The 27,807-nt window shown below is 39.1% G+C and overlaps 1 protein-coding gene across 1 annotated transcript in view; it reads left to right on the forward strand.

Moving 5' to 3' along the window:
* Positions 1-27,807, forward strand: part of LOC136857065 (serine-rich adhesin for platelets) — a 309,079-nt gene that overhangs the window by 138,969 nt on the left and 142,303 nt on the right. Inside the window, exon 3 of the mRNA XM_067135436.2 lies at positions 8,874-8,956. The gene's annotated coding sequence lies outside the window, so the exon portion shown is untranslated. The remainder of the gene's footprint in view (positions 1-8,873; positions 8,957-27,807) is intronic.

Here is a 27,807-nt window from a genome sequence, read left to right on the forward strand (position 1 = left end):
TATTGTAAACCAATACATTGTTTCACTTAAGCACCACTACGAGTGCTAATGTGAGGTAATGCATTGTTTCACTCAAGCACCACTACAAACTCTAATGTGAAGCAATGCATTGTTTCACTTAAACACCACTACGAGCTCTAATGTAAACCAATAGATTGTTTCACTTAAGCACCACTACGAGCGCTATTGTAAACCAATACATTGTTTCACTTAAGCACCACTACGAGCGCTAATGTGAGGTAATGCATTGTTTCACTCAAGCACTACTACGACCTCTAATGTGAACCAATACATTATTTCACTTAAGCACCACTACGAGCGCTAATGTGAGGTAATGCATTGTTTCACTTAAGCACCACTACGAGCTCTAATGTGAACCAATACATTGTTTCACTTAAGCACCACTACGAGCGCTAATGTGAGGTAATGCATTGTTTCACTTAAGCACCACTACGAGCTCTAATGTGAACCAATACATTGTTTCACTTAAGCACCACTACAAGCGCTAATGTGAGGTAATGCATTGTTTCACTTAAGCACCACTACGAGATCTAATGTGAACCAATACGAGCTCTAATGTGAACCAATACATTGTCTCACTTAAGCACCACTACGAGCGCTAATGTGAGGTAATGCATTGTTTCACTTAAGCACCACTACGAGCTCTAATGTGAACCAATACATTGTTTCACTTAAGCACCACTACAAGCTCTAATGTGAGGCAATAGATTGTTTCACTTAAGCACCACTACGAGCGCTAATGTGAGGCAATACATTGTTTCACTCAAGCACCACTACGAGCGCTAATGTGAGGTAATGCATGGTTTCACTTAAGCACCACTACGAGCTCTAATGTGAACCAATACATTGTTTCACTTAAGCACCACTACAAGCTCTAATGTGAGGCAATACATTGTTTCACCTAAGCACCACTACGAGCTCTAATGTGAACCAATGTATTGTTTCACTTAAGCACCACTACGAGCGCTAATGTGAACCAATACATTGTTTCACTTAAGCACCACTACGAGCGCTAATGTGAACCAATACATTGTTTCACTTAAGCACCACTACGAGCGCTAATGTGAGGCACTACAGAAATTTTGTAAATAAGTTAACTTGGCTAGGATTTGGATCTTAAAAATCTAGTAAAGAAACAAGCAATTTTAGGCTGTTTTTTTCGGAACTGCATTTAGGCCGGAAGTTATTTTCGAAATTTTTTGTTTTTTCTTTCCTTTGATAAGTCAATCTACGACTCACATTTTGAAATCATTCCGGGCCCATTAGCCCTTCAACTTTCGGCATAATTGAGAAATTTACTTAAGAAATGTTTTTAACATTTTAAAAAAGAGATGAAAATCTGAAACGTAGTTTTCATGAAGTAGCGCTAAATGTGTGACGTCACACGCATACTCTGTTACAAGATGGCGCTGTGTTGAATCGCGCGCTGAGTTGGAGGTGGATTTTCTCAAATATCACTTTAATTTGAATGTTGTGTCGAGCAACTATCCCAGCATACTGGGCAACTCACTTATTGATCTTACTTTTACTTGCAATATAACCCCCGAACTCTTAAATTATGTCTCTTGTTTCCCATATCACAGATCCATACTAAACGCACGTTCTATTGAACATTCATTATCCACGTAATATTTGTCTTTTATTTCTAATACCGGACGAGTTGGCCGTGCGATTAGGACCGCGCAGTTGTGAGCTTGCATCCGGGAGATAGTGGGTTTGAACCCCACTGTCGACAGCCCTGAAGATGGTTTCCCATGTTTTCCCATTTTCACACCAGGCAAATGCTGGGACTGTACCTTAATTAAAGCCACGGCCGTTTCCTTCCCACTCCTAGGCTTTTCCTATTCCATTGTTGCCATAAGACTTATCTATGTCGGTGCGACGAAAAGCCCATTGTTTTATTTCTAATAAGTAAGTCTACGAAACCCTGCGACCGTTACAATAGTGACAGCCTACCGCCTGTTCTTTTTCCGAATTGCCCTTGATAAACGAATCAGCTACTGTATGCAGATATTTTGGCTTTGCGTCATTTAGGCTGCCTGCGTATCAATTTCGACTTTTGTTTTACTCTAGCCGAGTAGAACGGCTCATACTGTTAAGGCCAGTGGCGCTGGCTTTCCGAACCTAAGCTGGCAGGTTCGGATCGTGGCTCAGTCCGGTGTTATTAGAAGGTACTCAAATATGTCAGCCTCGTGTCGGTAGATCTATAGGCACGTAAAAGAACACCCGCGGGGAAAAATTCCGGCACCTTAGCGTCTTCCGAAACCGTAAGAGTAGTTAGTGAGAGTAAAACCAATAGCATGATCATTATTTTACCCTACCACCGTTGGGCTATTTATAGCTGAGTTTAAAAAAATAACATCGTCAATACACATCAAATGTATCACCAGAGATCTTACGACATGAAGTGCCGAACGAAATTTCTTCCCCCGTTAGAAAATCCGCCTACCTCAGCCCGGTTTGAAGCCGTTATCTTGTGATACGAAGACCGACATTCTACCCCTCACAGAGGGAACACCTCGTCGATCTCTATTCAGATGACACCGTGATACGTACAGATAATTTGGAGACATTCAGTTCCTATTGAACAACATTAACGAGGTTCATATCCTGGTGAATGTCAGGTTGGAATTTTCTGCTGAAAAATGATGTGGCATTAAGGACGTCATCCGTCCATAATCTCCCGGCAAGAACTGAAAAATAAATTTAAAAGGTGGTCTGAGTGGCTTAGACGAATGAAGCGCTGATCTTCTAATCCCAACTTGGCAGGTTCGATCCTGGCTCAGCCCCATGGTATTTGAAAGTGCCCAAATACGTCAGCTTCGTGTCGGTAGATTTACTGGCACGTAAAAGAACACACGCGGGGCAAAATTCCGGCACCTCAGCGTCTCCAAAAACCGTTGAAATGTAGTTAGTGGGACGTAAAATCAATAACATTAATTAAAAACCGAATCAAGGTGCCTCCCGAAAAACCACACATACTGTAACTGGAATTATACGTAGAAAATTTTATTTTTAATTCCCATATATTCATATTTATATATAGACAATAAAGAAGTTAAACAGCTCCATTCAATTATGTGAGAAATAGTCTACAAGTACAAAAAACACATATCAATACATATTATGATGTAAATTTTTAGTTATCATAATAAATATAAGCCATTCTCGGGATGTACGACCAGTTTTTCAGGTTGAACAGCCTTACCGTTTAGAGGAATTCTAGAAAGGTAATATCTCATTGACTGTCATGAAATCTAGTAACGGCTCTTCAAATAAACTTGCCATTTCCTGTAAGTCTTGTCTCCAGAGAAAGCTACATCCATTTGTACCTTTGCCAAGGTTTGGACTGATCCTCCTTAATGGTGGCTGCTTAACGGCGGCTGCTAACTTTACGAACTTGTTACGTGTCCCTTGTGTTTTGGGAACGGCTACATAGGATAAAATTTCTTCCCGTCGCAGTAAACATTTTATGTTACATACTGGGATATTGAGAATATAAAAGACACACCTGGAATGAGGTCAAAGCTGTTAACTAGTTATTGCTGCGGGGAGAAGAAACTATAGTTTAATTCAGAGTCATGGAGTTTTAATGAAATAGCGAGATAAACCATCTCTATTCGCACTTTCAAATGGAATCAACACAATTGTATCCCAGGCAAATTTACCTTTATACAGACTTACCGTCTTACTAGTAAAAAGTCCTTATACAGTTGTTTAGCACTTTACAGTTATACAGTGAATAAACCCTGTATAAGCGGTGTATATTTTTCTTACTAATAAACGTGGTATACGCATTGTATTACTATACTGCACGTATACACTCGTTCCAAATCGTAGGAATCTCTTCCTGCAGTTCACTGACGTATTTCGCACGTTCACCGGCTTTATGATCGCTTCTGCTGGTTATCTACGAGCAAAACTTCCCGGGAAGTTGCGCAGTAGTACGGTATATCAAAAAGGCAGTGGGAACACAAAGTGAGACAGCTGGAAATTGGCTTCTACTGATATCAACATTTCTTCAGCTTGCTTGTGTAATGAACGCCACGAAAGAAATGGAAAAGCTTAAGAAAAGATCAAGAACTCCTAACTGGGATAGTACGGAAAACGTACGCAATTGTAATTGAATCGGGGAGTTGAAAAGTGTTCACATTCGAAAATCCTTACATTTCAGGAGAAAGAAAAAACTTTGCAGCTAAAAGAAAGGTTTGATAAAAAGTTTCTGTTAGGCATTTATACACCATCATATATCTGCGTATTCAACTACAAAGTATGGAAATCATATTACGTATGGTTTTCAAGTTGCCATTTTTTATCTCGAGGAATATGTCCCCTTTTATAGGTAATAAAATTTAAGAAAGATCTATGTAAGGGCAGATAATGTATAATAAAACTCACAATATCAAAAGTCTATTAAGCAGTAACACATTATGACACAAAAATACGCCCAACCATCATTTCTTTTATAGTTATTCATTGTCATTCCGTCTCTGTAAAGTGTTTTACTTTACGAAGATGTCTAGCCTCCATAACCTCTAAATGGTGTATGTCTTCTATGTTTAAAATATCGTGAAGATCATTAACGTCATCCTCCATTCTTTCAATGTGTGTTCAATGTTAAATGGATAAGTCGAAAATTTCACCATGATTATGTTCCTGCAGACAGTAAATACCACGAAAATAAACTGCTCACTCGTTTCTTTTTCCGCTGCTCGCTGCTATACAACGCTTATACAAGGGTCCTAATCTGGATGAGCAACTCAATGAATAACTATAACAGATCTACACACAGGAGGCTTATACACGGTTCATTAGTAACGAATTTCAGATAAACGGTGTGTAAACCTTATAGTACGTTTATTAGTAAGACGGGTAGTGTATAGTAGAGCTGTGCAAAACGCCGTGTGCACTCATTCAAACTCATTAATAAGAGATGGACCTCGTAGTCTAGACTCGTTCCAAGCACTCTGATCAACGAGTGTTCGAAAGAAGCAAACTGGGAAAGATGCTCAACTTCACGGAGGATTAGCCTGCTGTAAGATCACAACGAGCAGAACTAGTCTGGGTAGATCGATCAACTCACAAGTTCAGGTGCCTCAGTCATTGGTGCATTGTTGCCACAACATCGCATCTTTATTGTACAAGCTTCTTTGCGACAGCACTGTATACATGGTTACGCATACACGTGAAGCAGAAACAAGATAACAACTCGCAGTTTTATAATATATACGTTTGGGGATGTCAGGTCAGTAATATTATATGCTGAACCTGTTTGAAACCTACAACCAGGATCGTCTTCAGAGCAATAACATCCCAAAAATTATACATTATAAATTTAGTACCTCGCAGTTTGATCACTCACTGAGTTTGCAACAAATGAACTTCATCTTGGCTCCGTATTGATTTACAATATATGAACAAAATTCTTCAATACAATATCAATTATTAATCAATGCGTAGTCCTGTTAAACGTTAGGACATGTTTCAATACTCATTTCGACCATCTTCAGCGAATTGAGGAAAATCTTAACAAATACCGATTAAAATAGGTTGGATAAAAAAACCAAATTAAAACTCAAACTCACTAAAACAAACTATTTCTAGGCGCACCTGCTTCTTCACAGACAAGTGGAAGTCCCTCTCTATTTAATAGAGTGGAAATTTTCACTCCACCTATTCATTTTTAGTGTGATGGAATGGAACATAATTTCTACACGAGAAACAATTGTAATGGATAAACAAGTTCCCGAGAACACCCTTACAAATTTGTTGAAAACTGTTTATTTATTTGCCAATAATTGATTTCAAAAAGCACAGCATTAGAGCTAAGCTTTAGGGTTATTAAGCCTTTTACCTCCATGAGGAGTAAATTACTTTTAATAATGCTGCAAAGCAGCATCTTGAAAAGGCGTGCCAGTTCGATTGATGAGTCCAAATGGCACGCCCTGGGCGAAAAGCTAAACACACACACGCACGCGCGTGGCTCAATACCCCGAAAGCTTGGTTCTGATGCTAGAAGTTTATTTATTTATTTATTTTTTGTTTATTTTATTTATTTATTTATTTATTTATTTATTTATTTATTTATTTATTTATTTATTTATTTATTTATTTATTTATTTATTTATTTATTTATTCATTCATTTTTATTGTGCAAATAATAAGAAGCTACTGCCATATGTGTGCACTTTTAACATCATTACGTAATTTGCGTCAGCATTGAAGAAATAGAGCCGGTCTCAAAATTTAAGGGTAGCGAGCCTGTCTCTTACCCGAATTCGAATCGCGGACAGGTTATGAATTTTTACCTGGATCTAAGGGCTGGCTCGAGGAAAGATAGGATCCCCGATCGAGAAAGCCAAGAATAACGGCTGACCACACATCACCTCGCAATCTACAAGCCTTTGGGTTGAGCAGCGGTTACTTGGTAGGCCAAGGTCCTTCAGAGCTGTAGTATCATAGGGTTGTTTGGTTTGTATTTTAGGAAAACATTAGTTGAAACCCTCAGTAATATTGTGTGAAGAGGGACAAAATGTCAAACATGACCTATCTAATAAAGATCAGAGATACGAGTGAAAAGGAAAGTCATACGTACAACTTACAATACAATACAATAAAATGTAGATAGCTGTATTTGAGTTTCGATAGTGATTCTATATACTTCAAGCAGTGGTTAATTAGATATAATATATAAGAAAATTTTCCTATGTAATCTGTTAGCCTCCATGTCCAATTCCATGGCTGAATGGTCAGCGTTGAGGCCTTCGAGGCTTCCAGTAACAAGCTCGTATCCGTAACAATGCAGCAAGTTAGCTGGCTGCTCGGTCTGATGTTGAAAGTTTAGTATACCTTATCGGTGTCCGACCCCGCGGTGTAGGGGGCAACGCGTCCGCCTGTCACTCGGCGGCCCCGGGTTCAATTCCCGGCTGGGTCAGGGGTTCTCAATTGTAACTCATTAATATCCTGGCCTGGGGACTGGGTGTTTGTGTCGTCTTTAACGTTCCTTTTATCACATTCAACACTTTACACTTCCACAATTCCACTTACACGCAGGTTCCTAACATATGGTGAAAGTAGTTACAAAACATCTGTAGAGGTCGACGCCACGAACAAATATAAAACTTGCATTGTCATTATTAATCATTAAATGAACCTTCATAGAATATGCAGATTTACTTTATCAGATGTGACATTCGGACATTAACTTCTTATATGCCCGACAGCTCATGTTGTTGTAATATATGCAGGCGTGTGTATAACTATGAAAATACGATCTAGGTTTGAAGTAGGTATACTGGAAAATCAAATAAGATCAATAGTTGTCTCGTAGCAATGTGAAAAATGCAAAGAAATTTTCTGTCAGGTTAAACGAGGCGCGGAATCAACACACGAAACTACGGTGTTTCAGTGCTATTGAGAAACTTGTGTTAAGGCAGCAGACTAAGTAGTTTTTGTTAACAGTCCATCTGCAAGGAAGCGATCCTCTATGTCTGTACACGCACTCGTCAATAGAATCTCAGGAAACGTTTTTTCAAGTTTCCATCTTATCTGCAGACGTCAAAACTTCGAGTACAACGGCTTAGGTCTCAGTCGGTCGGATTGCTCCGTATTTGATGAATTCAGTGGCAAAGTGGGTTATTCGCTGTCGTTCTTTTCCAAAAATTAGCAATTACGTACCTGGCTGGAGATCGGCAAAGTTCGGGGGCGTTTAAACAGAACTCTGTCGTTGACTTCCGGCACATTAAAAGAAGGCTCCGGGATGAATTTCCAACATCTTCATGACTCTTAAAATGGAGGGTCGTTAAACTCTTCTTCTTCCTGGGATTTCCTAATTTATTGGATTGGCACTAGATGTGGATTTGGCCCAGTTTAACGGGCGGATGCCCTTCCTTATGTAGAAGGAGGTATCCACTATTGCTAACACCCAGTCCTAGAGAAAGAGGAACTAACTATACGCAGTTGAAATACCCGCCTCGCCCGGGAATCGAACCTGAGGCCCTCTCAGCCGAAGATGAGTACGTTCACCATTAATCTAAAGGGTCGTACATTGACTCTAAGCAGTTTCTTATTATTTTATTATTACTGTTGTAGCCTATATTACTTATTCTTCTTCAAGTGCCATATCCGGTTGCCCAGGCGTCGGCGATTACTCTGGAGAAAGTTTTTCTGTCTTCTGCTAGTCGGAAGAGTCTCTCAGTTGTCTCAGTACCGGTCCACTGCTTGATGTTGTGTAGCCATGTTATCTCTGGTCTGCCAACTCGCCGTTTGCCCTCTATTTTACCTTGGAGAATGAGTTTTATGAGGCCATATTTGTTTCCTCTTAATATGTGGCCTAGATAAGTTATTTTGCGAACTTTTATAGTTGTTATTAGTTCTTGCTTTGTCCTAGCTCTTTTTAGGACTTCATCGTTTGTTATCGTATCTGTCCAGGGTATTCTAAGCATTCTTCTGTGCAACCACATTTCAAAGGCGGCAAGTCGTTTGATACTCGTGGCTTTTAAGGTCCATGTTTCTGCTCCATATAACAGTACTGACCAGATGTAGCACTTCATTAATCTCTGTCTGAGCTTCAGATTCAGATGACTCTTACAGAACAAGTAGCTCATCCTGCGAAATGCAGCTCTAGCGTTCTCAATTCTGCATCTGATTTCCTTATCTGGATCCATACTGTCTGTTATTATGCTGCCAAGGTACTTGAACTGGTGACCATCAGGCTGGGCAGCAGCCGTCTGGGCAATCCAAGGGTCTTAATGGGCTGTATGTGTCGCGAAATTTGATGTATCCTATTAGATTTAAGTAATGGTATCCCATCCTCTTGCTCTTACTCACATGAGACTTGTCTTTTGTTTCAGAATTTTTGGCATCAGTGTTCGGAGTGTGGTATTTGAAAACCGTAGAATTGAGGCAGCATTCGTCAAGAAATATACATATTCAGGTAAGTGTCCATTTGATAACTAGCAAATTATATACAATGAGATATGTTCATGTAACGAAATAAATTTTGAAGAGCTGTTTGTTCCAGTGGTGAAAATACAGGTTTTTTTTCAACATTTGAGGTTATCTTCATTCAGCTCTAGACATATGTAACAGTTCATTACTCAGATTTCCTCAGTGCAAAATGTATAAGAAATAGAGTTATCTCTTTCACATTGTTCAGTCACCATTGCTGATCTAAGTGGATCGCATTGTCTTACATCTCTATAGCAGCAAGATTCTCTTCATCTGATACACAACAAGTCTGTGACATGGCAGTTCTTCCTTTTATACCTCCCTGAGAAATATCAGGCAATCTCAGAAATGTTTAGAAACACATGAATAAATACTACGGCATCTAGTAAAGGAGAAGACGTTACTTTTCAGCCAGTTATTGTAGGTATTACTGAACAGCAATCTGCAATGTTATTTCGACAGAATATACTGTATTAGCAGCTAGTCCAACAAATACATGTGGTTCTTCTGGAGATGAAAACTGAAATACGCTATTATTATATTACTGTTCATGACGCATTCTTGTTAGCTATTATATCTCATTTTCTCTTATTAATATCATCCTTTATGATTTTTTAAATCTCCCAAATGCCTTAGCTCCAGTATCTCTAGGACATGTGACACTGTGTCTACCACTCCTTATTGTGAGTCAGTGCCAGTAGTGGCAGTAAAATTCTGTTTTGAATTATTTATCTGAAAATAGAGAGAGTGATATCTAGAGCCCGGATTTTTATGCATTAATAGGTTAGAATGCAAACTTACTGAAGTGAGTAGCAAGTAAAGTCTACCTTCACAACGATTATGCTATGGGGTTTTCATAAACATTAGGGGTACGGCCCATCATAACCCCTATAACGTATGTTACTCTTGCTAGATTATGGAAGAGCGGGTGGCCGACACTTCCTACTAACCGAATTAGTTTGCACTCTAACCTGTTACTGCATAAAAATTCGGGCTTTAGTGATATCTAGAGTTTGCTAATAATGTATTTAAGAGAACGTTATATCAATCAGTACTCGAGCAAAGATTGCACTATGGTTTGAAATGCGGAACATGGGTTCGATAACCGGTAAGTCTATGTCTCAGTCTAGCAAGGTGTAGAAACTCGCCGTTGTTTTTGCGTGACTTGCTTTCTGTTGCGTTCCTCGTCATTCTCTGTTGCTGTTGAATAGAAACAGCTCTCTGTTCTTTTTACTTCCATCACTTTCTTCAGTTGAATGGCCTCCGGTTACTTAGGTGCATAACAGCGTCCACCACGAAGAATAACATTTTCATCCCGCATTCTTGTTTACTGTCGGATCAAAAATTTAACAAAATATGATCAGATAGTCTAAGTAGTTGGTAAAACATATCTTCAGACAAGAATGGTTGTTTGAAGCTTCATTCTAGCCAGTGGTATTGTCTTCCCAGTTACATATTATGTTGCAACATAAGGTGATTGTCTACTTAGTAGTACTGCAAGGAATTCAGGTAAAATATGCTAAATCACAAGACGGATCGTTTAATTATTTTGAACATGTAAAGTACTAAGAGCTAAGTGTCAGGATGACGACTTGCTTACCTCAAAAATGGCATCCTTGGTGTGGACAATCGTAACTGAAGTGCTCCACGAGGGAAGTTATATCCTCGATAAACTATGTAACGTAGGTCAGTTATGGATCAGGTTTTAAAATATAAAATATAGCTGATGACCGCTTATGTTGTGTAGTGGTTAGTGTGATTAGCTGCCACCTCCGGAGGGCCGGGTTTAATTACCGGCTCTCCCACGAAATTTGAAAAGTGGTACGAGGGCTGGAACGGGGTACACTTCAACTCAGGAGGTCAACTGAGTAGAGGGGGGTTCGATTCCCACCTCAGCCATCCTGGAAGTTCCATGATTTCCCACTTCTCCTCCAGGCAAATGACGGGATGGACCTAAATTAAGGCCACGGCCGCTTCCTTCCCTCTTTCTTGTCTACCCCTTCCGACCTTCTCATTCCCCCATAAGGCCCCTCTTCAGCATAGCAGGTGACGGCGCCTGGGCGAGGTACTGGTCCTCCTACCCATTTTTATCCCCCAATCCGATGTCTCACGCTCCAGGACACTGCCCTTGAGGCGGTAGAGGTGGGATCCCTGGCTAAGTCCGAGGGAAAAACCAACCCTGGAGGTTAAACGGATTAAGAAGGAAGGAAAAAAAGAAAGAAGAAACATAGCTAATAATACAGAACTTTTGAAATAGTCTATGGCTATATATTTCAATTACAGTCAAGGTATTGTCAAAGTATACAGCATATTCTTGGGGTTTGAAAATCAGAATCCCACATGAACGACCCTGTTCTGAGATGAAGCATTAGCTAGCTGTGTTCGTTACAATGAATGGGATACATCTGTAATTGTCCGGCACCATGGCTAAATGTTTAGCGTTCTGGCCTTTGGTCCAAGGGGTCCCGAGTTCTATACGCGGTTCTATTTTAACCTGAATTGGTTAATTCCGATGACTCGGGGGCTAGGTGTGTGTAACGTCTTCATCATTAGAATCATCATAGACACGGCTCCATCCTCATAGACGCGCTGGTCGCCTCTACGGCGGCAACTCGAAAGACCTGCAATAGGCCATACGCCAATAGATCAGTAATTATATATAAAATATAATTTAGTCTTCAGTCCTGCTCTTGCGTGTTTTTCCTCATCTCGGATTTCATATACAAAGGTTGAAAGTAAATTCCGCCTGTCTTACGAAATCGCGGGGAAAATGTTAAGCGGAATTTTTCAAAACTCGGTATTTGAGTTCAGGGGTATTATTTGATTAGTACATAGTGGCGTAGCAAATTAAGAGGACCAGGATAGGAAATATAAAATTTCTTTTTCATTATTAGGCCTACCTGAGTCGAAAAACTAGATGATAAACATTGTGAAAAACGTAATATTCAATCACTTATATTTCATGCATTTTTACCCTGCGAGGAATAATAACTAAGAAATTCGAGACTGTCGTGTATTTTACAAATGTCCAAATATCTCCGCATAATAATAATAATAATAATAATAATAATAATAATAATAATAATAATAATAATAATAATAATAATAATAATAATTCCGTATGGCTCTTGCTAGCCTGATGCAACCCTTATAAATCAGATAATTCAAATATCCAATTCAAAATTTTAAAGCACTCGTTCAGATGTGAAATAAAAATTGAATAGAATACAAAAGATCCTCTATTGTTATACTGAAAGGTTGTAATTTCACATCTTTCAAGACATTTTTTCCTTATCATGCAGGGTTTAATTAATGTACATGTTCTGAATGTTACAGTAATTTGAAATATTTAACCGCCTCGATCACTGTAGACTGCCCATAGAAATTCAAAGTAAAATCCTAAAATGCTTTATAAATTAAATATTGGTTATTATACAGTACATCGCTATATGAATATACAGACAAAGTTAGTTACAAATATCGTGATTTGAGTCACGTAGCCATCAGACTGTATTCGGGAGATAATGGTTTCGAGCCCCATTTTTGGCAGCCTTGAAGATGGTTTTCGGTGGTTTCCCATTCTCACACTGGGTAAATACTGGGGATGTACCTTAATTAACGCTACGGTCCCTTCCCCACTTCCTTCCAACTCTACCCCTTCCCTCTCCCATAGGATCTATCTGTATCGGTGCGACGCGAAGCAAATTGCTAAAAACAAAAAACAAAAAAAAAGTTATAAACCACAGCTTTGACGTAAGGGATTTATAAACATTATAGAATTATGAAGTAGGCGCAGAACATTTCAAGAAAAGGTACCTCGACCATCCTCCATGTAATAACGCTGTAGATTCCAAGAAATCAAGCAGAACACGTAAATGTGCTGGAAGGAAAATGTATTTAAGCTAAATTATCTCTTCTTTGTGACAAGAGGGAATGATCTTTCTACAGTTATCCCATGGAAGTGCCCTGTGTTGGCTAATTGTGCTGTCCTTTTCGTTAATTTTATACTACCATACTAATTACAGTAATTAGAACTTTATATTCCAGTAATACACCTCCCACAGCCTTCTATATGCGTGAGTTTTCCCAGCGTGTGGAGCAGGTAGTTGGAGAAGGAACTGTTAATTAAACAGATTAGTGAGCAAGCGAGTAACGGTGACTTCTTGTTCCGCGAGCCCCAGGCAATGGACCAGGAGGACAACGGGACTGCCTCCTCTCCTCTCATCTGTGTCACCGTCCACGCTTCCTTCCTTTCGTCGATTTTCACCATCAATAGATGACAAATTTTTCCGACAATTTCCTTTCCTTTCTTTAACGTCGAATACCTTGGTTACAACGACACGCAGATAGCGTTACCAACAGCCGTATGCATGTTCTCCGCCGTGGTCATTGTTGCCAGAAGCCATTGTTGAGTACAACCTAAGAGTGTGAAAACTAAGCCTATAAACTGTATATATAGGATTACATGTTTCCTCCTTCTGTTTCTGCATTTAAATATACTCTTGGGGCAAATAATAATTACATTAATACAATATAAATTCCGAGGTTAATCCCTCGGTAGTTAACACTAAATACATGGCGCAACAGCCCCAAAGAACCATGGCCTACCAAGCTTCCGCTGCTTAGCTCGAAGGCCTGCACATTACTAGGTATTGTGTGGTCAGGACGACCAATCCTTTCGGCCGTTATTCTTAATTTTCTAGGCCGGCTCCGCTATCTCACCGTCAATAGCTCCTCAATTATTGTAATCACGTAGGCATGATGATGATGATGATGCTTGTTGTTTTAAGGGGCCTAACATCGAAGGTCATAGGTATAGTGGACCTAGAACTAGCCCTCAGATCCAGCTAAAAGTCCCTGACCTGGCCGGGAATCGAACCCGGGGCCTCCGGGTAAAAGACAAGCAAGCTATGTTTAAAATATTTTATTTGGTACAAAAATGTCGATCCATACTCACACTAACGGAATAATAATAATAATAATAATAATAATAATAATAATAATAATAATAATAATAATAATAATAATAATAATAATAATAATAATAATAATAATAATAATAATAATAATATAGAAAGTGCATCGGCGGAATGGTTACCCATTTGGCTACCAATTCAAATGTCGTAGGTTCAAGCTTCGGCTACTTCGGGATGTATTTTCAATAGAACCAGATGATAAAGAAATACATGTACATGACAGTGGTGCGAGGGTTGGAACAGAGTACACTCAGCCTCGGGGGTCAAGTGAGTAGAGAGTGTTCGATTACCACCTCAGCCATTTTCGAAGTAGTTTTCCGTATTTTCCCCACTTCTCATCCAGGCAAATGACGGGATGGACCTAACTTAAGGCCACGGCCGCTTTCTTCCCTCTTTCTTGTCTACCACTTCCGATCTTCTCATTCCTCCATAAGGCCATTCTTCAGCATTGCACTTGAGGCCGCCTGGGCGAGGTACTGGTCCTCCTCCCAGTTTTATCCCCGACCAAATGTATCGATCTCCAGGACACTGCCCTTGAGGTGATAGAGGTGGGCTTCCTCGCTGAGACCGAGGGAGAAACCAACCCTGGAGGTTAAATGGATTAAATAAATAAATAAATAAATAAATAAATAAATAAATACAATTTTGCATTGTTTTCATAATTATTACGATTATTGTTCTAATAGGAATTATTTGCCCTCACATTCCTTAAAATGCACAAATAGGTCAACGAAATGATTATTTCATGGCACTTGCAGCGTTTACCATGTCCCGTACACGTTATGTGGAAACTCTGTTGTATAGTGTTCCGTGATCAATGACTTAATTTGTATTGTGTAAGTGTGTTGTTGTGACAGCTTGCTCGAGATAAATCGCGATAAATAAATTGCAAAAGATAAGCCATCTTGAAATAAATTACGTTATTTAATTCTATTAAAGCTGCTCACCGTGATTCTAATTACGCACATAGTTTATAGGTTAAAACATTTCGTGAACTGTCATAATCAGCCGAGTTTCCCCAAAGTCATTATTATATAAGTTAACAAGGAAGTGTCCTATCAGATCTTATAATGGTGTGACCCGAACTGCCTCACGAGAACGTGCGAGTCTTGTCGACGCACACAATAGGAAAGCGAAAGTGCAACACATTCCAAGGTCTGTTCATTAACAATTGAAATAACATCAAATGTATTCATTGAATTAAGTAGTCTAGGACGTACCCTTTTATTAGCGAAGCCAAAATTGTACAGTAAAGCATGAACAACTAAAGTCGTGAATTATTATAACTGTCGGTTTGATAATGCCGTATACCTTCATTATAATATTATCATAATGGCTGATCATCCGAGATTCGATTTCATTACGTTGATGTTGTTTCGTTTAGAATAAGAGACTTTGTGATGATCGCCCTCATGGAATAAAGTGTCTGTGAATATAATCTGCCAGCTTGTTTTATCATAAGGTCTTTCCGTCTCCAAATATTATTATTATTATTATTATTATTATTATTATTATTATTATTATTATTATTATTATTATTATTATTATTACGTCCATTTAGGAAGGCTCGGCTTGTGCCGGTAACATAATGGAGTGACTCGGCCTAAGTAAGCAGTCACCCTCTTGATGAGGAAACTATATAGATATCTACAAATATTTGCAACAGAAATAATAACAAACATATATACAACAAATGTGCACAGATAATGTCCCTAAACACCTCTTTATCTCCCCGTTTTGGGAATCTGTCCTTCAGTATCCCCTGAAATGCGGCCTGGATCTTGAAGCTGTTTGGTGTAACTCAGAGGCTAAATCGTTCCTAGAAACTTTCTCACAATGTGGCAGGTGCTGAGAAGGGTGGCCTTCTGTAGTTCAACGTAGGTGTGATGATGCAGGTTTAATGCGACCAGAGAGTTGTGCAAAGATTTCGGAATAACACCAGTACATGATTTTTGTTACTATTTGGTTTACGTCGCACCGACACAGATGGGTCTTGTGGCGACGATGGGATAGGAAAGGCCTAGGAATGGGAAGGATGTGGCCGTGGCCTTAATTAAGGTACAACCCCAACATTTGCCTTGTGTGAAAACGGGAAACCACGGAAAACCATCTTCAGGGCTGCCGACAGTGGGGTTAGAACCCACTATCTCCCGGATGCAAGCTCACACCTGCGGGCCCCTAACCGCACGGCCAACTTGCCCGGTAGTACATAATATTACTAAAGGAACTGTAATTGCTGATTCCAGTTTCCACAGGCCTTGTATTTCTATTGCCAGTTCTGTGCATTTTGATATTTTTGTGGCTATAGTTGTTTGCAGATTTGAAGTGTTTGGACAAGCAATTCATCGATTAGAATAATATCTGCCCTGTTATGATTATCATTTTTATTACGATGATGATGATTAATATGATTATTATTATTATTATTAATATTACTGACCCTCTAAGTAGCACGTGGAACCATTCCTCATCCTCCCGCTGTGGGTAATGTCATCTTTCCTGCTCCCACGCGTGTTTTGAGTTGCAAATTTCCTCCCGTCGATTCCTTGGTTGTGAACTTATACGAGTTGATTATCTGTCCATGAAGTTGCCATTGTGTCAGTATTGATTTCTGTGAGATCCCTTTGGGGTCCAGTAGCCAGCATACTTTGCTTCTTTGGTTTGTCCGGTTCGATAGATATTGAGAAAGATTTTCTTGGTCATTTGCGAGTCGTCCATTCGTACTACAGTATATGTCCGCGTAGAATTATTGTATACGTCTTTTTCGTGGGGTTGAAGTGAATCATTTGGTCAGTGAATACAATTCTTCTGAACTTTTGCACATCCAGATACCATCTTGGACCTTGGGTCAGAATATTTATCTGAATAGGCTGTCTTCCATTACAATTTCTCGACGTCTTTGTTGTTAATATGATGTTTCAATCGTGTAGAGTGCTTTCGGTGTGGTAGGAACGGAGTTTGGCTTTATTATTATTATTATTATTATTATTATTATTATTATTATTATTATTATTATTATTATTATTATTAGTATTATTATTATTATTATTATTATTATTATTATTATTGTTACCGTGGTTTGGTGGATTAGCAGAGGTGAAAGAAGGTGCGGGGGTGAACAGGTCTCAGGCTACGAAATTAAAGTTAATTTAAAATTTAACAAGGTTATATTTTCTTTTCAAAATTCAGAAATAACTAGAATGGCAGGTACAGAGTAGCAAGGCAACAAAAGTACAATTACAGTATTTACAGGATTTGGGCTTCGAGCCCCGAACTCACAATTCTTGGGCAACTAGCCCAACTTTACCCCAAAACAAGATTTAACAGAGGGGCAGAAAACCCCATTCATGCCCAGGAGCACTTGCTCTAAATTACACAGAAAAGCCTCCTCGAGGCATACATACTCAATTTTCAAGAAAGAGCCACTCGCTCTCAACTTTAAGCCTATCAAAGGCCACACCAAACTCCACCTTCAAGTTGTCCTCTAACGACATAGACACGGGGGTAAAATACCCAACCTACTGAGGTCTATTAAGTGAGAAAAAGGTTAATTACATGACCTCCAAAATAACAATTTGAGAGGAGGCGATCTGCACTCCTAATACCTTTTGTTTAAAACCTAATCTGGCTCTAGGCCGCTAATGCAAGGGCTAATCCCATACTAAAGAGGTGACTTTAGAAGGAAACAATTTACATTACGTTAAGGAAGAATCGGTTATGAAAAATAAGTTCACCTCAAAACAATATGAGTGGGAGCTCGAGAGGGTTAAGCACTCTCTATCCCAATATGTAGCTTTAAAAGAAAATAGATGCTAAGAGTCTTTACATTTTAGGGAAAGTTACATGGTGGAAACGCTTCGGACCCGCCCCGAGAGTTAAACTGCTGAGCTAGCAAGAAAAGAAGTTATTAAACGGCCATTACCTTGTTGTTGAACTGCTGCCCGAAGAAAGAGGCGCTTCCCGCCCCCTGCTACGTACTTTACACTTTGAAAGTTGGTACTGAAGTGGCGCAGAGACCCGAAAATCAGCAGTTTATATACTCTCGTGGAAAGTTCGAGGCGTTTCGGAAATGAGAACACCCGCCCACAAAAACTTTATTGGCTAGGGTTAAGCAAGATATTCAAGTTGGAGAAGATACATCTGATTGGTCAGAAATTAATTAAAGAAATTCGGGATTGGCTAAATTCAAAACAAGGGGAAGGAAAGGGTTATACAGCCAACTTAAACAATAACAGAAAGAAATTTAACAAGGAACAAACTTTTGAAATAAAAATTTCTCCAAAAAAAAAAAAAAAACAGTTCTTTCACTTCGCACTAGGGTGCACCATTGTAGTTCTTCAGTAGTGTCCTCTAGAAGAGAAAGTTCATACTTCTTACTACAGGTAAAACAAAAATACATCGAAAACGACCCAGTTCAGAAACTTCAAAATTTCCAAGTAGTGACATCTTCTGAGAAACTTGAAAATTAACACAGTAGATAAAGTTCAGACTTCCTCCAGCAGAGGAGTTTCAACTGGCGCAAAGTTTGAATTAGCGGCGTGGAGGTGTACCGCCCGGTACAATTATTATTATCGACAAATCAAGCAGTCGCTATATTATAAAAGTAAAATGACGTCTGACTGTCTGTCTTTCGAAAAGATTGAAAATCATTAATTTCATGAAATTTGCAATAGGCGTAATAGTAGCTCTCGCAGGACTATTTTATTTTTAAAATATTGAGATGGAAAATTATTTGCGAAATGATTTGAAGAAAAATCGCGTAAGTGCATAAAATGAGATGGCACCTGTTTATTTCTCATTCAATCACGTCAAAAGTAAACAACCAATTGAGCTGAAATTATATCTCACATATTCAGAAGTCTCTTCTGATTTTTCAATAATTTTCCAATATCACGGTCAATAATATACTGAACTTTTATACACTAAAAAACAAAATGTTCTTAGTCCTATACTTAGTGCTGTCATCACAATCTAAAGCCCAGCGTATGTGCTTATAATTGTGAACTGTCCGTGCCAAACGATACAAGTGCCAGAAAAATGTATTTGTTTTTCTGCGGGGGTCGGTGTATGTGCCGTGGCCAGCCCAGTGACGGATATCGTCGGTGCGCCTGCGAAATTGACACATGTTGTAATGTGAAGTCAGTCGTGGGACGCACCACTTTCCAGTTCACTCACTGTGTTATTGTCGGAGATAATTGGGGATATTTTTACTTACGAAACACGTAACTTGTCTCCATTAGCACGTCAAAACTTCCCACAATCTGAGATAGGTCGAAAGTTATTAAAGTTCACTTCTATGATCGTTCGTACTAACATAGTTCTATAACAGCCGTGGCGAAAATGGAACTCGCGATTACATTTTGACTCGCTATGCATTTCTCTTGCTCCCTAACTCCTCCTCCCTGGCCTGCAGAAGACCTTGTTTCCATTTCGATGGTTGAGAACGAAAGGATCACAACTAAATGATAATTTTAAAATGCACTTTTGATATATATTTTTTTTTTTTTTTTTGCTAGGGGCTTTACGTCGCACCGACACAGATAGGTCTTATGGCGGCGATGGGATAGGAAAGGCCTAGGAGTTGGAAGGAAGCGGCAAAATACGTGTCTCCTTATGTGACTGTCTGTCTTACCTGAAAAAGAGTATATGCCAGTAAGTCATGTTTATCTCACATTTAACAATTCGGAAATACCAACGGACTGTACTGGGATTTGATCCTCCATCCTTCAACTATGCTGTCCATTTTTTGTGAAAGCTTTTCTTGTACACTCTTACTAATAAACAGCACATCTCATGACATTTCAGTTATCTGTAATAAGCATGTATAAATCCGTAAACAACCATAAAGAATTGCTACGACATGCAAAATACGTGTTTATAAAGACTGAACCATCCGGTTATAGTACGGCAGATGAAGGATGAAAGAATGTAATTATTGTAATAAGTAATGTACATTTTATTTATAAAGACAGCATATAATTTGAATCTGCGTGAATGAAACGTGCCGTGCTGGTTAGCTGCCGTCCTAGGAGACCCGGGTTCGATTCCCGGTACTGCCATAGATTTATGAATGGCAGAAGGGCTGGTATGGGGTTTAAATGGTACATGCGGCTCACCTCCATTGGAGGGTGTACCTGAAAAGAGCAGCGCCACCTCGGGGCGAGGATACAAATATACAATTATTTACTTTTTAAAACCAAACTGTCACTTCAGAGTATGTCCGACTTGTTGGCTGAATGGTCAGCGCACTGGACTTCGGTTCAGAGGGTCTCGGGTTCGATTCCCGGCCGGGTCGGGGATTTTAACCTTCCTTTGTTAATTCCAGTGGCCCGGGGGCTGGGTGTTTGTGCTGTCCCCAACATCCCTGCAACTCACACACCACATATAACACTATCCTCCACCACAATAACACGCAGTTACGTACACATGGCAGATGCCGCCCACCCTCATCGGAGGGTCTGCCTTACAAGGGCTGCACCCGGATAGAAATAGCCACACGAAATTAAAAATTATAACTTCAGAGTATGAACTGCAGACGCCCTTTCCGATGTGGCTCAGAGAGGCCCAAATCCGTCTCTGATGAGACAGTGTTTATAGTGCACTACGTCTCCTGGTATACGATCTATAAAAAAAAATTATTTTTATTTACGTTGACCCGTCTCAGTCAAATAGGTAATGCTAGGAACATCATTCCCTATGCAGTCAATCTGTGACATGAACGGTGTGAAGGTATCACGTATAGGGTGTGTACATTTTTATAGGCTTGGCAAAGACAGATACTTTATAGCTTCTTCTGGATCGGGAAGGAAAGCATTGAGAAACAACCCACCACCGCACTTCCCTGGCAGGTACTGTATGCCTCTTCTGTGATGCCTGGGCTATCTATAATAGTTGATTATGGAGCTGTAGGGGATCCATCCACGACTCAGCAAGCATATATTTTGCTATAAGATGACGAAGGAATGAAGGAAAGGGCAATTATCAGCCACGTGTAATCAGCATATATGGGAGAGGCCTGATGTTGTGCGAAACATATTGCTGAATTTTATAGTTATGGAGACTAAGAAAATGCCAATAACTTGAAGTAATGTATCAATTAGGACTTATTCACAGGGAACAATGTGGGTAGATAAGTAACCACCCTCGTCAGTTTATTTGATTGTTGATGATTGTTGTTTTCAGAGGTGGTACAACTGGACAACCGAGCTCGATAGCTGCAGTCACTTGAGTGCGGCCAGTATCCAGTGGGTTCGAGACCCCCTGTTGGCAACCCCGAAAATGGTTTTCCGTGGTTCCCCATTTTCGCACCAGTCAAATTCTGGGGATGTACCTTAACCAAGGTCACGGCTGCTTCCTTCCCAGTCCTAGGCCTTTCCTGTCCCATCGTCGCCATAAGACCTATCTGTGTTGGTGCTGCGTAAAATATCTTGTAAAAAAAAATCTCGTTTAACACTAGCAGGACTCTTATTGGTAAATTAACCGGTCCGTAAAGAAATTCTGCGTACACATTGCAATTCCTCGGACACTGTACAAGCTAGCAAAATAGTTCGCGGGACGTAGTAACTAACATTATAAATAAATAAATAAATAAATAAATAAATAAATAAATAAATAAATAAATAAATAAATAAATAAATAAATAAATAAACAAATAAATAAATAAAAATAAATAAATAAATAAATAAATAAATAAATAAATATTATTGCTGGGCTGCCTGACCGAGGCGGTAAAGGCGAGCTTGGTTCACCCGGATGGACGTGGGTTCGATTCCCCGTCAGGAAGTCGAACAATTTAAGAAATGAGAGGTGCATGTGGTCCTGAGGTTCACTCAGGCTACACAAAAAATGAGTATCAGTTTAATTCCTGGGGGCGAAGTCGGCCGAACGTAGAGCTAATCACTCTACCCCATCAAGTCGTTCTTAAATGCACCATCTTCAAGAAGTTTTCTTATGTGTGTGGCTGTTAACCAGTGAAGCTACTGAAACCAAATTTGACGTAATAGTAAAGCAACCTTTTAATTTTAGATGACTTTATATTGCGATCATATCTACGAGACCTTCAGTTTTAAGTGGAATCCGAAACACATGAACTTAACATTTTATTTTTAAAATCCACATACTTTGGATAGGATTCGAGCTTCGGTCACCATGGTGAGAAGCTAGCGTGTATGCCACTCGGCTATCAGGCAACCCCAGTGAAGTATTCCTTCTTATAATTTTTGAAACATCAGATTGGACATTTCACCATCTCCAACTCCTGTATTACAAAGTAACATATTTAACTCCTTGCTACAACAACGAGCTTTACCTAGTTCTGGTACTTTTGCTTTAGTAGTTTCCTTATTTATATTTTGCTTTTACAAATTGACTCCTGATTCGGTACGCCACTTTACAAGGAACTGAGAAGTGTTTATAGCTTGTCCAGTTTAATGAAGTAAATGATGGAAACCATAAATATGCAGTATCAAGAGCGAAAGGAAAATGACCACACTGTCATGTACAAACTATGGAAAGTTACTTCTGTACTCAAGTCTAGTGATACACTCGTAAGGGAGGTAGTACCTGCTTCTGGGGAATGGGTTTCAAAAGCACATCTGATGAAGTTTTGTGAAGAAATACTGTAGGTAGCCATGGAATAGAAGAGAAAAATGGAAGTTGTAATATTCTATTAGAATGTTAAATGAGGAATGAATGAATTGCGAAAACTTGTGTAATTTCATTGATGGAACCAAGCGATAATAATGTCATCATTATCATCATCATCATCATCATCCTCATATTCTTAAGGCTAAGCCTTGTTGCCCCAGCCAAACCTGTCTATCTTGAGACAGTCCTTTCAACTCAACTTCATCCTTAGAAGAAGGTTGTTGAAGAAAGACTCTCTGCACCATCGTCCTTCTCTTTTTATGGCAATTGAAACTGAAAAGAGTAAAATACAATTTATTGGTCACATTCTGCGACATGAGGAGTTTTTGCCCGGTAACGTGTAACGTCGAAATTGACACGCAGACAGCGTGAATGGAGATAATTTTTTCCTTTCACATTTTGGTCTTTCGTAATTTTAGGATGATGGCATTCATGGAATCACCTGCTCACACGAAATTATATCAGTGATCGGGAAGCTTTTACACCACTTGTTTGATAAACAAATAAGATCGTAAGTTTTAAGATGACTCTAAGATACTAGCAATTCGATGTACATTTCTCCAGATTTCCTTTTTCATATTTTGTATCTCGTATAACTGTGGAATAATGTCGAACTTGTAGGAACATGGCTTGACCATTTGCAATCTTAAGAATGTTGTTTGGCTTGTGAACCGTTAAAAATACAGCATGAAATATCAATCTGTTTAAATGTGCTATCACGAGTTAAATGTATGAATTAACTTGTAAGTTATGAACGGAGTACTTATTGCCACACGAAAGGAAACAATACAAAGGAATTACCAGTTAATTATATAAATTAAATTCAAGTCTACCGTGCCTTACGGGCCGAATAATTACATAAAGAATGTGTAAGAGAAACATTATGACATCCATGTTGTCGAACTGAATAATTGCAACATTTCGTGTGCATGATTGGTGTATTAAAGACTCAAGAAGCATAACACGTTAGAGCTTGTGTTGCTTTTCTTTTCCTTATCATATTAGTAGTAGTAGTAGTAGGAGTAGTAGTAGTAGTAGTAGTAGTTCCAGTTCCTGCTGTGGATCAGCGATAGTGTTAAGTCTCCGCATTCCAAGATCGCGATTTCAAGCCTGGCAGAAGCATTGCAATTTGTGAAGTGTGGAATAAAGTCCATTCCGAACTCCATATCGTTCGATATCCGTGTTTTCCCCACAAAATTAATTAAAACCTTAGCAGTTTGTCACCCTATAGAAAATTTCCCTTTCACCAAGTGATGGAGTAACACCGACTGCGTGAATGGCGCTATTAAATTGCCTGCACACAGCAGCAGTTGATGATGATGATGATGATGATTATTATTATTATTATTATTATTATTATTATTATTATTATTATTATTATATAAATACAATTCTATGGGATCCGTTGTCTTTAATGTCATTTATTTCCCCAAATTGTTATATATTTATCCGTTTCAGGTCAATTCAAGATCGTATCAGTAGATTTTAGCTTTCGTGTCTGTCTGTTTGTTCCACCATCACGGGTAAATGACTGAATAGATCTCCATCAAGCTTCGTATTTAGAGTCTGCTCATCCAGGAGCATGTTTCAATGTGGATTTCATTTTAAAATCACTCAATAATCTAGGGTTTTATAGGACCAGAAGAATTTTTTCAATTTTCTCTTACGCTATTGAACATGTGTCGACCAAACTTCATATTTAGAGTCTACTCGTCCAGGAGCAGGTTTCGATATGCATATCATTTAAAAATCACTGAATAGACTAGAGGTTTATAGGATGACTGGAAGAGCTATTTTTTTTTCAATTTTCTCTTGAACTATTAATTATATCTCGACCAAACTTCATATTTAGAGTCTACTCATCCAGGTGCATGTTTCAATGTGGATTTCATTTTAAAATCACTCAATAATCTAGGGTTTTATAGGACCAGAAGAATTTTTTCAATTTTCTCTTACGCTATTGAACATGTGTCGACCAAACTTCATATTTAGAGTCTACTCGTCCAGGAGCAGGTTTCGATATGCATATCATTTAAAAATCACTGAATAGACTAGAGGTTTATAGGATGACTGGAAGAGCTATTTTTTTTCAATTTTCTCTTACGCTATTGAACATGTGTCGACCAAACTTCATATTTAGAGTCTACTCATCCAGGTGCATGTTTCAATGTGGATTTCATTTTAAAATCACTCAATAAACTAGGGTTTTATAGGACCAGAAGATTTTTGTCAATTTTCTCTTGCACTATTGGAGATGTCTCGACCAAACTTCATATTTAGAGTCTACTCATCCAGGAGCAGGTTTCGATTTGCATATCATTTAAAAATCTCTGAATAGACTGGGAGTTTATAGTAATACCAGAAGAGTTTCTTTCATTTTTCCTTACACTATTGATTATATTTAAAATCTGTAGACTATATGTGAAACACCCCTTCATAAATATTTTTTATGTACATAATTTCTACCTGCTCTTCTAATGACGGAGAAAATTACTATTTTCTACGGACTTCCTGCTCTGCAGCCAGTGACGGACACCCTCGCAGACGTACAATTATTTGAAGGATCCATAACAGGGGAAAATCAGAAAATGCATCATATTTCTCTCGGTTTTAAAATTACCCCATCTAATGTATCTGAACACTGAGGTAACATGAGGTAGTACTTTTCCCTTTGGTGTCTGTCTGTCTGTCTGTCTGTCTGTCTGTCTGTCTGTCTGTCTGTCTGTCTGTCTGTCTGTCTGTCTGTCTGTCTGTCTGTCTGTCTGTCTGTCTGTCTGTCTGTCTGTCTGTCTGTTTCTAAAAGTGGAAAACTGCTGGACTTATTTCAACCAAACTATGTATTTGGATTCTACTCACTCAGAATTCCGATATCACAATCAGATGCGATAATCACATGGAGTTGGTATCTATGGGAAAATTATTCTCAAATAATTTCGTTAACATTAGGCCTATAAAGAGACTACACAACAAACATTTAAGAATATACCATTTCTGTTCCTTTATGTCACGTACGTATTTATCCTACGACGGATAATAACGCAGATGATAACGAAAATTTGTATCCTTAGTCCAAGTCCCGTGGGACAACAATCATAAATTCCTTCGTAAATACTTTTAACCGGTTTCGACTCAGTGCAAGGTAATAATTGACACGCATGATTGGCATGACATCGGGTTTTATTAACACCTACAGTAAATAAAGTACACAAATTGACCAACAGATGGCGCTTCATACGATACACAAGCAATAATTAGCATAACAATCAAGGTTTAGTAAAGACGATGTTCTTTAAAAAAACCATGCTCAACATGTCGGTCGTCATTCATCAACATTACCTATAGTCGAGGGACAATGTTGTGAACAGCACTGTACAGCATATCCCTAGGTATGGTGAGAACAAACAGACCACGCGTCTCGACGTATATGTGGGTGAGGACAAGATCCATTGAGCAATTCTAGCCCTTCGGCCCTGTGGGCCTTGAGTGCAACTTCCGATAGGTTTCTAATTGGACTGCATTGATGTAGGGGGTGGTGGTACCTTGAACGGAATCGGGTCGATTAAGCTAGGATGGACTTAGGTCTCTTATAGCGAAGACATTCAATGTCATAGTTTCCTAAGGTGGAGATAAGGGGGTTTGGGTTATAGTCGAGACCAGAATAGAATTTCTTGGCAGATTTTAGAATCCTGGGGTAGACTTCATCAATGTGAAGGTCGGAGTGAATGTCGCGATTCCGTTCAAACCATTGAGCACCTGAGATCATGCGAAGGGCACGATTTTGAAAGCGCTGGACTTGTTTTAGGTGCGTATTGGCTGCGATACCCCAGGCGGGACTGGTATGGTGAGAAATTACCCATCTGACTACACGGATTGAGGTCGGGGGACCGAAGAAGCCAAGCATGACATGCCGCGATTGCTGACGCATCTGACGCCCTTTCTCACGACAGGTCCTTTTACACCGTGCACGGATCTCATGTGGCATCACTGACGTGTTGCTGTCCATCGCCATCTGTTGGTCATTTTAGTACTTTACTTTGGTAACGATAAAATCACATGTCATGCCAATCATGCATGTCAATTATTACTTCTCTACCTTCAATGTTCCGTGAAATATTGACTCGTCAAACGTTAACGGACTTTTGGACCACTCTGTATACGAACAGTTTTCTTTGAAGTTTTGTGCTGCCTCTGTGTATCAGTGGTAGAGAGTCGGCCTCCGGATCCCAGGATAGCGAGTTAAAACCCGGCAGAGGTAGTCGGATTTTTGAAGGGCGGAAAAAAGTCCATTCGACACTCCATGATGTACGATGTCGGCATGTAAAACATCTCTGGTGACACATTTGGTGTTTACCCGGCAAAATTCATTAAATCTCAGCCAGAGACGCCCAAGAGAGTTTCGGTTTACTCGGTCTGACATCTAGTGGACCTAGAGTAAAACGGAACGCCAGATGGCGTCAAATTGAAATGTCTGCACACGGTAGCTGAAGCCATACGATTATTATTATTATTATTATTATTATTATTATTATTATTATTATTATTATTATTATTATTATTATTATTATTATTTAGCGTATGATGAATACAATATTATTTACAATATATACAACTACCATCTCAAGCTCGTAACTAAAGTTCCATGTCAAAATTTAATAGCCAGAGAAGAGCTTCGTTTGAGAGACAGTTTAAGTCCTCAATAGAGCCTCTGTAACTACGCAAAGGACACTCAAATGCAAGGTGTTCCACTGTCTGTTCCCCTTGTCCGCAGTCACATTGCGGTGATGTCTTCCATCCCCATTTGAAGAGAGTGGCTCCACATCTACCTTGGCCGGTCCTAATTCGATTTAGCATCCTCCACTGCCGTCTGGGAAGAGAAAAACCATTATTATTATTATTATTATTATTATTATTATTATTGTTATATACGTAATTAACTGCAGATAATGATCTGATAACGATGTGATAGTGATGCTTGTTACAAAGGTATTCTTTCGTAAATTCCTCGATAACTGAGTGACTGCCTCACTGGTCTCAACTAAGGTGGCCGTGGTTTTAATACCTGTCAGTGCATGTTGGATTCTTAAAAATAACATTCCTTTGTTTCGAATTCTACGTAAAACTGGAGGTCACATTGCTATAATCACGGCATTGAACAGCCACGTAAAATTACAAACTTGCTTTGCTTCTTTCTAAAGTACGTGTACTTAATTTCCTT

This window comes from Anabrus simplex, chromosome 1, assembly GCF_040414725.1.
Source record: "Anabrus simplex isolate iqAnaSimp1 chromosome 1, ASM4041472v1, whole genome shotgun sequence".
NCBI lineage: Eukaryota > Metazoa > Arthropoda > Insecta > Orthoptera > Tettigoniidae > Anabrus > Anabrus simplex.